The sequence below is a fragment of the Talpa occidentalis genome, unplaced genomic scaffold, assembly GCF_014898055.3.
Source record: "Talpa occidentalis isolate TD23 unplaced genomic scaffold, MPIMG_talOcc4v2.1 talOcc4.7, whole genome shotgun sequence".
Classification (NCBI taxonomy): domain Eukaryota; kingdom Metazoa; phylum Chordata; class Mammalia; order Eulipotyphla; family Talpidae; genus Talpa; species Talpa occidentalis.
Genome location: NW_023605083.1, coordinates 106,770,147 through 106,782,623, shown reverse-complemented (window position 1 = coordinate 106,782,623; position 12,477 = coordinate 106,770,147).

Below are 12,477 nucleotides of genomic sequence, written 5' to 3'. Positions count from 1 at the left end.
ACAGGGTTTCTTGCAGCACCAATGCAGCCCTTGAAAACTCCATCCCTCACCCTCCGCAGGGGACCTCCAACACAGGGGGGAGGGACATAGCTGTCTTGAAATCTTCCTGCTCCCCAAGTCCACCCACGTCTCCAGTGTTGTGTAAGACAAGTGCATTTTCTCAGTATCTCCGCCCCCTGCTCTGGGCATTTCTGCTCGGAGAGCAATGGAGGAATACCAAGGGCCTGTTTCTGTGAACACTGCACCTTAAACAGGGTTCTGGGGCACTCACTTGCCTCATTCTCAGTTCCAAGCCCAGAGGGACCCCAGGGGATGGACCCCCACCAGCAGGCCCTCTGCTCCTGCCCACCAGGTGAGAGAGGTCAGGCAGCCAGCGCCTCCGGAGGTCTGGCAGTGGCAGGAAGGGGCCTACAATTACAGGCCTAATTGTGGGCCACAGGTAGCCCCCCACCCATTGATTCAGCTCTGCAGGCTTTGCCACAACTACCATCCATAGAGCCTGTTTGCACCTGTGTCAAGGCGAGCTCAGGAAACCCAATTAGCTAGTTTGGTGTTTTATAATTAGGTCCTTTAAAAGAATTCATAGGTGGTGATAATAAGCCTATTTAGAAATCGATCAAGCTCTGGGGGAAGTTGAAGGGAAACCATGTACCTGCGTACACACGTGCTTTCTCTTTTCCCTCAGTTTCTCTTCCCTCCACTTCCTCTAGGCCTTTCTCCTGCCCTCTTTCCCATTTGCAGCCTTAGGGTTACTCCGACTCCTCCAACATGCGAAATGCTGAGACTTTTTGTTTGCTACTCCATGTCAGGCCATGGTGCACACTGGTCCAGTTCATCCTCCCGCAACCCTCAGAAGGGGTGCCGTCATCATCCTCAATGCACAGATGAGAGACAGGTGTGCAAGGAGGTGGAATGTCCCTTCTGAAACTACAGACCCTTAAGCAGCTGAGCCAGAAGTTGAGTGCACAAGGCCTGGCTCTTTACCCCTCGCCAAAGCCTCGCTATGCTCAGCCTGCATCACCCTGTCCACCCGCACCCCCGTCTTCCTGGCTCCAGGGCGCCCACCCAGCTAGCTGAGCTGAAGTTTTACAAATCATTTTCCTGTTTCTTCAGAGAATAGGTGCCAGGGTTTGGGAGCTAACTTCAGTTGATTCTCTTACGGACAGTGGCTTCTAATTCATTGTTTCTCTAACAGCGCTTTCCACTTGGATTTCTGCCTCAGTAGTACGGTGGAAGGAGTAGGTTGAGTGCTTCCCTCCCCACCTCTCCTCCTGTTCTTCCCTCCCTTCCTCTCTCCCTGCCTACCTGTATCAGGGTTGAAGTTCCACAGGTGAAGTCAACCAGTTTCTAGCTGAGGGGCCTGTTTTCTCCTCTCAGACTGCTTTCTTCCTGTCCCTGTAAAGCACACCCATCTTTCAAAGTCCTCCGTCCTGAAGCTGTCCCTGTACTGTCAGCTGGGAGAAATCCCTCCCTTGACCCTTGACTTTCCTCCTTCTCATGCTTCTGCCTGTTTTGGTTTTTCTGCTGGGCCATGAACTCCTTCCAGACCAGACCTTGTTCTGTTCGGCTCTGCGTCCTCTGCACCCCATGGGTTTACTTGAGATAGGTTCTCAACAAACATTTCTTAAGCAATTAAACAAATGTATGGCTCAGCAGAATTTTTTAGAATGATCAGACTTTACTTTTTGTGGGGGTGGGAGATCTGATGTAGGGGTCCCACACAGAGCAACATTTTTTGCACTGGCTGCTCTGCCTGTGCTCAAAAACTGTGTGTCCTGTGCAACCTCCCTCTCTGTGCATCTCACATGCATCTATGGGCCCAGGAGTTGTCTTGGGTGTGTATGTGGGGGGGTATGGTGGCAGCCCCGTGCCCAGTGATGGATGAGGGGGGTGGAGGTGACTTTCCCAGGGGAAGATTAGCGCCTGGCAGCTATGATTTGTCTCGTGCCCTCCTGTCCTTTTGCTGGGCCCCACTGCAGAGTCATTCATTACAGAGGCTGCTGTCACAGGGCTGGGGGCAGGGACTGAGCAATGTGTGTGTGTTGGGGGGGGGTTGGAATCCCCCTCCCCACTTATGCCAGAGCCCAGAGCCCACTTCATGGCCATGCATCAGCCCTCTTGTGAAGAAGAGGACCAAGTTGTAACTCATACCCCTGCTCCCAGGGGCAACACTGCGTGATAGGGTGAGGAGGGGTGTTCATTCATTCATTCACTTGGCAAGTAATTTCATTAAGTGCCCAGCACACCTGTTCTTCCTTTTCAAGGAATTCACTATTACTGGAGGAAGGTGGGCATGTAAATAGACAGTGCAGGGAAGGTAACAGGCTCGTGAGGCCAGTGCCCTGCAGCCTGGCCCTCAGGGTAATTGAGAAGCCACAGGGAATGGTGGAAAGAGCACTGAACTCAGAGACTGAAAACTTAGACTTGAGTCCAGGCTTTATTACTTATTAGTGTTGTGGCCTTTAACAAGGCACTTAAAACTACGTCAGCCCCAGAGCCCACATCTATAAAATGGGAACAGTGATATGCCTCTACCCATGAGCTTGTTTAAAAAGTGAAAAAGCTGTCAATGTGCTTTTTAAACTGGAAGGTGCTATATAGGTGTATGGAGTTGCTTCCTCTATCCTGCTGAAGGGGTGTTGTGTGTGGGATTGGGGGCAGGAAGGGCAGTGGGAGGGGGCAAAAAAATACATTCCCCACTCCCTATATTTATATAGCTTGCTACAGTTTATAATGGCTTCACACTCTATATTTCTTGATCCTTACAGCAACCTTGCAAGCCAGGTCAAGGAATGCATTTTTAACTTCTGTTTTGTAGGACAGGAAGAAGCTCAGAGTGGTTGGTTTGCCCAAGGTCACTCAATAAGGGGATGAGCTGGGACTGAAATCTGGTTCTTGCTGATACTCAGGCAAGAATGTGTTCTGTTCTATTCCTTTTTTCAAAACATCAGAGTTCCTCCTCTCTGATGAGACTCTCCATTTATCTCTGGTCCAGTCTGTGTGACATTACCCCCACCCCTGAAACCCCCAGCCCATGAGTGGATGCAGTGCCTTGCCCATTCTCCACACCTTTATTGTGCCAATTTGTGACAATTTTTGGACAGAATGTTAGGGAAGAGGATTAACAGGAGGGATCTGTAGGTTTGAGAGTGTTATAGGGAGAGAAGGGGACAAGCTGAGATTTTCTAAGAGCCTTCCTCCAAATCTGGCATGCCCAGTGCTAAATTAGTTAGGAGTGCTGGGAAAAGAAGAAAATTGAGGGCCTTCCTGGTGGCGCAAGGGGTTAAGCACCGCACTATGAAGCAATCTGCAGCCTCTGCAGCACGAGTTCGATCCCCGGCTGGCCAGGGAGCAACCCACATGGGGAGACAGACCTCTCCTGTCTCGCCTGCTGCTCCCCTCAGCAGTGAATTTCAGTCTGCCTGTTCTGTTCTCCACTCTGTCTCTGGTGGATCCTCTCACCCCCCACATCTCTGGCCTGTACCCCAGTCTTGTATGCATAAATAAATAAATCTTTAAAAAAAAAGAAGAAGAAAATTGAGGATAGGATAGGAAGGAGAATAAAAGGTAGGAAGGGAGAAAGAAATAGAAACCGCAGTGGAGAACTTGAAGGGAATAAGGGGAGGGAGAACAAGGTATGAGACATGGAGAAAGCTGGGATAGGCGAGGATGGAGAAAGAGGGGAAAGGGGAAGCCTGAGAAGCTGGGGAGGACGTGGGGGGAGGGCCAGCAGCTCTGGCAAGGGGTGGGAGATTGAAGGCTGAATCGCAGCAGGCTGTGGAGGAGAGGAATAAGTCATAAACGCTGTGGGAGCAAAGGTCAAATATAGACTGATGGCTCCATTGTTTCCCAGCCTGTGAGGAGGACCCTGTTGGGGGTTGCTGAGATGCTTAACCCTTCCCTGCCCAGATTTTTGATGGCAAGGCCAGCACTGGGATGTAGTGCAAGAAAAAACACTGTGTTTCAGAGGTAAGAATTGGGGGGTTGGTTTAGGGTTGGACAGGGACTCCACAAGCTTGGGAAAAGGAACTTAGGGGTCTTCTCCACTTGAATTCAGAGGAGGCAAATAAAATAGCGATATGCCAGCTCTCTCTTTCTGCCGATGGTGGTCTGCTTTTCCATCCCTTTGGGGAGTAAATTTCCTAGGGGAGAAGGAAACTTCATGGTTCTTGAGTAACACCTGCCACCAACAACAAATAGTGGTAACATTATAGAATAAATATTTACTCAGTGATAAAAACAAAATTATCAATATTTATCAGGAATACACCAATATATATTATATGTGTAGTGTTTATGGTCTGCATGTAACTTTAACAAACAATACCATTTCAAGAAACCTGTGCTCTTGGCATTATCAACACTGTTTACCACTGAAGAAACTGATGCTCAGACTTGTCCAGATTGTACCAAATTACAGCTTTTCAAATCCTAATTACAGATATTTCCCTGCTCCGCAAATTTCCTTGGACTATATTATGCCAGTGTAAGAGAAAAAAGCGGGGGATTTTCAAGAAGTATTTAGTTATTAAATTACTTTTTGCTCATTGAGAAAGGAAAGTACAGCTGATTCAAGAGGGGCAGAGAGGATAATTTCAGTCTGGGACAAAACTTCAGCACCACGGACAGTCCCCAGACGCTCAAGCCCTGGCCCCAGACAGCTCCGCTTAACCCACCTTCTCCCAGGGAGCGGTCTAGCATCAGACCCCTCCCCAGGGGAGAGCTTCGGGGGTTGGATAGCGACTTCTGAAGCGCTGTAACCACCCCCAAAGCCCCCCACCCCCGAACCAATGATGTATAGACTGACAAAGGACTTAATGCTGTGAATACATAAAGCGGCCGAGGCCTGGGCGGTGGAGGGTGACAGCTGCCCTTTAATGCTTGGCTTTTTAAAGATCATGGTAGAGTTCAGAAAGTATAGTCATGAGGTTTAATGATTTAATGGGGACGACTGGGGAGCAAAAATAGTTACTGCGCCCTGGGGAAAAGTGACTCCTCATACATATTACTTTAGCCTAATGGCCTATAACGCCCTCCCCCTGTGCCCGCGGGGGGAGTCACGCTACATAGCCGCTGTAATACCGAATGGCCTGATTAAATGCATATTAAACAATACTAAATTGGGGAAAAAAAGGCAGAGGCGGTGCTAAATGTATTTATTCTTTTCTGGGGAGGGGGAAAGATGTGGCTCCTTCTCTGATATTGGGTAGAAGGGGTCCTCCTCCCTAGTCTGGGCCCCAAAAGTTGTGGTACCCTATTGTATTCCACTGGGAAGTGGGAAAGATACCTCCAAAAAATGGAGGGTGCCCCGAATTAAGGATCTGGAATGCCAGGACTGAGAAAGGTGAGTCAGGCCCACCATCCCAAGAGACCTCATGTAGAGCCTAACTTGGAGACTTGTCCACAAACATGGTCTGATATTCATCAGTCACTTTGAGAGGCTACTATTCTGTATATGTCCTGGGGATACTCTGGGACTTTTGGATCCACTGAGAGGGTCCTTATATCTCTACCTCACTTTCCTACAGCCCTCCTGGTCACCAGTTTCTAAGATTTCTTATTAGGCCAGAATGAGAGTTCAGGCTTGGTTCTTGACTGTACCTGGATTCTATAGACCATGAATCCACATAATAATCACCTGGGGACATATTTAAACTGTCAGTGTCTTTGGGTTATATCCTAAGATATTATGATTCATTTGGCCTTAGGTGAGACCCAGGAGTAGGTGTTTTTATAAAAGCCACCTAGGTGACTCCAATGTGCATCCAGAATTGAAAATCACTTCATTTGAGTGTCACAGGTGAGAGATAATTTTGGAAAGCACCTAGTTTAAGATCTACATTTCACACCTCGAGGAGCTGAGACTCAGATTGGTGATGACTACTCCAAGATCCATAGGGATAGACCAAGCTCTTGACTTCCAACTTAGTGTTCTTCCAATCACACCCCTTCCCTTCTAAGATAACATGAACAGGGCCACTATCAGAAACAGTGACTATGAAGAGTCAGCATCCTGGCAGTGAAACTCTTTGCCCCAAAGAAGGCAAGACCAAAGATGGACCAGGTGGACATAAGGCAGTGTCTCCTCCCATGGACTTGAGAAAGATGAACTCTGTCTGGTCACTCAATCCCTGACTGAAATGCGAATACATGTGGGTTTTATGATCCTAAGAACCTTCCAGACTACCCCCAGGTCCCCTAGGCTCTGGATGACTCATGGCATTAAGAGCACACACTCTGGAGGCAGGTTGTTTGGATTTAAATTCTGGACCTGTTACTTACTACTGGTATAACTATGGACAATTTATACCCCAATACACTTCAGCTTTCTCATCCCTCTTTAAAATGGGGATACCAATTGTACTGACCTCATAAGGTTGATGTAAGGTTTAAATGAGTTGATATAAGTGAAATTATTTAGAATAGCACCTGGCCAATGGTAACTTCTGTGTAAGTGATATTGTTCATTTAATATTTTAAATATGCTTCCCTCGAAGCCCCTGTTATAGACTCTAATGCATCAATTTGTATATTTATATTCTGCTATTTGAGTTCCCTAGGATGGATTCTAGGGTCTGTACCCCAGGAATTTTATTTCCTCAGATCCCGAATGGCTAATCCCAGTCAGGATCCAGGTAAATTCAGATATTTCCTTCCCCCAAGAGGCGGAGAAAAAAGCCTTTTGAAACTTGATAAGGATGGAGGACAGAGGAAAAGGACATAGTTATATAAAAACTCGGTTCCAGGCAAGATGCCAGCACAAAGACTGCCTGTGTTTTGGGATATTTGAAATGCTTGAGAGTAACTAAGTAGATGGTGATCGGTCGCAGACTCAAAAAAGTCCACTGGTAAATGAATATTAAATAGAAAAAGGTCCTATTTCTGGCTTCCTGGGGTACGTGTGTAGACATTCACGTTTCTGCTCACCCACAGGCTGACTTTGTTGAGGGAAAGTCTCATTTCAAACTAGGTTGCTGATTTGCCTAACCTTTGACTGTGATGAACTTGTATGAACCCACAAACCCTCCAAGACATGGGCTGCAGATCATTTGCTCTCTCCTGCTCTGGCAAGCAACTGCCAGATGTCTGGGGAAGAATGAGGTAGGAGTATGGACTGTAGACAAGGCACTACCTTCTCGTAACTGTTTCTGTAATTTTGGTTGCCCGACATACAGAACACTCTGACAGTGGCCTTCTCAACCTTATAGCTGATGATCATCCTTCCAAAGCCCCAGATCATGGACAATAACCCACTGTCTCTCACTCATGCTGCCCATAGATGACTCCAGCCTTGGTTCATCCGGCTGCCATCATCCAAATTTCCCTTCTCCATTATTTCATGTCCAAATTCTGTCCACCCTTGAAAGCCCAGGTTAAATGTCATCACCTCTAGTAAGTGTCCTCTATGAATGAGCTCTCTCTATTGCTTGAACTTCTCTATAGCTCCTACATTTCCCTTTGTTGTTGCCCTTATTACAAATTGTATTGTACCACAAAAATCTGGTCTCCTCCTGGCTCAACCACTGGCCTCAAAGCTTCTGGAGGGTATAGAGCCTTTCCTAACCAATTTGTGTGTGTCCCATACTCTGAAGTCTAACAGGATTTGTCCCAGAATTGGTATGTATTATTGGATGGAGAGTTGAGTGAAGGACTGTGCTCTTACCAAACCTTACATAAGCAAGATGGCATCAGATAGCTTTCCTTTGATCTGGTCATAAACATTTGGAAGGGGTGAAAAAAGCCCACTGGGGGAATAAGTGGAAGAAAGCCCTCAACTATAACCCTAGACCCTTCCCTTGGGGTAGGCAAGGGAACAAACTGTAAATTATTCTTCTTCTTATTTCACAAGACACCCCCCCATACACTCACACGCTGTCACACACAGACCTCACTACCTGCCCTCCTACCTCCTCCTCCCTACTGAATTTTAAATAAATGCCGTTAAAAAACCCTCCTCTTCCTATCCACTACACAGGCCAGACCCTCCCACCCCCAGGTCCCTGACGCTCTTAGATTTTTCTGCTGCCACGTTCCACCCTGAGCCATGTCTTCTAGTATTTTGCTTTCAAATTGTGTCTCCTGCCATTTGTGCCACATTTAAAATGCTAACAGTACAGAATGTCATTTACAGAACCGGGGCGTTTGCTCCGGAAAATTAATTTGACTTATTCCTTCTGCCTGTTCCTATCTCCAGGCCAATATTATGCTACTCATTCTACAAGAGTAATACTTAATGAATAGGACTATTAATAATGTCAAGGTCCGCGGGGGCCTGGCGGCTAACGGATAGGCGTAGACGGAAGGAACCCATCACCTGACTCCTGGTTTAATGTCCCATGAAAATATCAGGCACTGCAGTGTAATTATGGAGCAGGGAGAGGCGAGTGGATGACGACCCAGAGTTTCTTAAATATTTTTCAAATTAGTTGATGCTTTTCCTTTTGGGGAGGAGGATGCTTATTTCCCTCCCCTCTATTTTTAGTTCTGGCCTGGAAAAGGAGGTGGACCTATTTTTATTAAACTCACACACACACACGTGCACATGCACACACACGCATACACATACACACAAGCAGATAAAACAATGTATGATACAGAGATGCCAATAGCTGCTCTCATCCCATCGTGTTGAGACTCTACTGGGTATGAGAAGGACTTAAATGTTCATTTAGTAAGAAAAGGAAAAAAAAAGAAAGAAAGGAAAGAAAATGCGAAGTCAGAAAATCTGATTTACAAAGAGTATCTCAGAGGCACTTCTTTCCTCTCTTCACCTCCCTTTTCCCCAGTGCATGCAGAATCATAGTTAACAGAGGCTTCTAGAAAGAACATGAGTCCCCTTCTTGTAGGCTCAGTCCCTCCCCCCTCCTCCAAGGCTGAGCCCACCATCCTGAGGACTCAAGGAAAGGGAAGAATGACTCTTGGTGGACAGCTTGCAACCTGATTTATCTCCAGCCCTGGGGTAATGGACCTGAGTTGGCCCACTTGGGTTTTTTTTTTTTAAAGATTTATTTATTTATGCATACAAGAACCGGGGTACAGGCCAGAGGTGTGGGGGGTGAGAGCATTCACCAGAGACAGAGTTGGGAGCAGAACAGGCAGACTGACTGAAACACACTGCTGAGGGGAGCAGCAGGCGAGTCAGGAGAGGTCCGCTGTGCATTGTGGGTAGCCAGGGATTGAACTCGTGCTGCAGAGTCTGTGGGAAGCTTCATAGGTTGCATCTTAACCCCTTGTGCCACCAGGGAAGCCCCACTTGGATTTTTTTTAAAGGAATGGATCAGTGGGGTGGGGCAGGAGCTATGGGGGAGAAAAGGATGGGGGAGGCCAGGACTGGGGAGGAGGGAGTTGAAGCAGGGCTCCTGGGTGTCAGTGTCACAATGTTTGCAGACGGGGATAAGCATATCTGCCACGCAGGGTAGTGGTGAGGCCATGAGATAATGGGTGTGAAGGGCCTGAGGCCATGGCTGGCACATGGAAGGATCTGATAATGTTAGTCTCTTTTGTCCAGTTCACAGATGGTGCATTCAGATTCAACCATAGCAGTAACCAAGTGCCTCTCCGTGGTGCAGAATTGAACAAAGGAAGCACACATCTTGTTCTGGGGAAGCCTGATGTGTGGGAGCTCCCAGTATATTGGGAGAACTTCTGCTCTTGAGTCCCCCCACCCCTGACTCCTACAAAGAAGTTATACTCCCTACACTGATGGCTCCTAGTCTTATGAGAGAGACACGGCCTCTGATATGAGAGGTTTCTATAGTTTGTTGGTGGAACCCCTGTCCTTAACAGTCTCCAATCTTATGGAAGAGTCATAGTGCCTAATGCATGTGTGGGGGGCAGTCTTATGAGAGGATTCCAGCTCCTGATCTGGAAGGCATTCCAGTTCAATAGGAGAAACCCATTTTCTTATCAGGGTGGAGGACCACTAATCTGATTGAGGAAGCTCAGTTCCTACCCTTGAGGAGACCTAACTTCTGTTCTCCAGGTGCTCCCCATTTTTATGGTAGAGATAAATTCTTGCTCCAGGGGAGTTCTAAATCTGGTGGGAGAGGTATAATCCCTGGCAAAATAAAATCCCAGTCTAGTGGAGGAGACAAAGTATGTCTTGGGGAGATTTCAGTCTGATAGAGTAACGACCTATCAGATGGGACATACCAGAGACTGCCCTTAGAGTGCACTTAGATTGCTGGGGGAAATAGACCCCTTGGCCTTGGGGCTACCAGTCAAGAAGAGTCCTTTCCTGCAATGGCATCCCTGGTTTTAGTGTAGAGGCATAGCACCCACTCTGGGGCAACTTTGCCCCTAACATGGATGGCAGGGCTAGTAAAGGCAATCAAACTGCAAAAACTCCAAAGAAGGAGAGGCACACATGTACAGCTTAGCTGGGAAGAAATCAACCCAAGCCCACAGAGCGGCAGATACCGTCGAAGGCTTTTCAGCACCACGGCCAGTGGCCATGCAGCAGGCGAGCACTCTATTCCCACCCTGGCATTTGGCCACCCAGCTCTTTTGTGCGTCTTTTGGTCCTCAGGGACCCCAGGCTAGAGGGGCAGGCAGCCTGGTCATGTGAAAAGCGGTAGGGCGCCTCCCCTGCACGTCTCTCCACGAGTATCTGTCTCCCCCATGCGTTGGAAGCTCCTCACAGAGTCGCAGGAGTGTATGTCAGCTTCTTCTGTGCAGCTGCTGGCCCAGCTGCTGAGCCCACAAAGAGGACATGTCCCCCACCTCCTCCTCACTCCAGGGTTAGGAAAGGGGTCAAGTTTCCCTTGTGGGTGAGCAGGAACTGGACCGGTCTCTTTGAAGGTCTAGGAGTGTGTATGTGTGTGTGTGTGTGTGTGTGTGTGTGTGTGTGTGTGTGTGTGTGTACACACGCCTGCGTGCGTGCTAGCATATGCACACTTGGGGGAACTGCTGGAAAGGGGTCATGTTATTACTAGTATCTTCTTGGGACACTGCAGGGCTGACTAGGAAGGGAACAGCCTTCCTCAGAGTTCTGGCTGCCCTGCTCACTTTCTGTGCAAGGTCAAGTCTGGGTCTGTATCTGATCTTAAATGCTCCCCTCCCCCAACCCCCATCTGCCCATGAGAGTCTTGGCAGAAATATCTGGCAGAGACTCTGAGGGGCATGTCCCATGCCAACCCAAGGTCAGGACATCAGGGGAACTACAGCTTCTCTGTGCCAGCCCTTCCTATTCCTCTCTCCCCATCACCTGATTCGGTGCCCTTAACACCTCGCACAAAAGACACGTTCACAGCCCCAGCTCCTTTCTGCACTGCAAACTTAACAGATCCAAGTGGTCAAACCAGATCTCGGTTATTTCAGGGTTATTTCAGCCCCTGTACCCCCGCTTCTCAGAAGAAAGGTAAAAGGTTCGAATGGCCTGAACAAAGAGAGATACCCCATCTCCACCCCTACCTCTATCCTCGTAAAAGGAAAATATGCAATCAGCAAAAAGAAAAAAAGGCCAAATAAAAAGTAATAAAGCCATCCAATTAATACTTATTCTGATGGACTCATCAGAATTCACAGCCAGGCCAAGGAAAGGGTGCAAGAAGGGGGTCAGAGAGGACAAATGTGGGGTCGCCTTCTTTTTCCTCACCCTCAGGTGAGAGTGAAAGAGCCTCCTGCCAAGTTCTCGTTTTCTCGCTTGCTCCTTTTTTTTTTTATGGGGCATCCTGAGTGTAAAAAATATGACTTGCCTTTATGGCGCTCCAACAGGAATGAAGCTATAAAATTATGAACAGTTTTTATGATGGCTATTCGGGGGATGCTTTTATATTGATGGTATACAGCCTGAATCTGTCTTTTTTGCATCCCACCCCCCTTCCCAGGGTGGGGAGGGGAAGTCTGTGTAACTATTTTTCATGCATTTAATATATTAATTATCCGGTAAATGCTCCCCAGGCTGTGCTCGGGACATTGGAGAGTGACAGGTTCTCAGCGAGCCTCCAAAGGCAGCGCATCAGCCTGCAGTGTATTATGTCGGCGAGGTCAGGGTGGGGTTAATGTAACTTTTTATTTGCTGATTTTTCATAGGCGGGAGCAAAGCTGGGATGGAGGGAGGGAGGGAGAAGCGTGGAGAGAGGGAGGCGGGGAGGGAGGAGAAGGTGCCACAGAGCAGAGATAATGGTGAGGCAGATTTCTCCACCCCCAATTCACCTCTGTCAATGCCAGGAGGTTTGATTAGGTAGGATAGAAGCGGTGGCCTCTCCGGCTGGCTCTGTCGCCCAACGACACACACCCCTGTGACACTTGCGAGCTGTCCCTCGCTGCATCTTGTACACGCGAATGCGGGCAGTTTCGCCACTTACTCCTTCTCACCCTCTGAAACTGAAATCTAGGCTCTCGGACATGGAAAAAGGCTATAAGGTTATATGGAGAGTGTCTGACCAGCTTTTCTTGACAATTCTCAGATGGGAGCTTCTACACAGACACTTGCACATTGCCACGAGGACTCGTGCACACACATGCTGGCCTTGT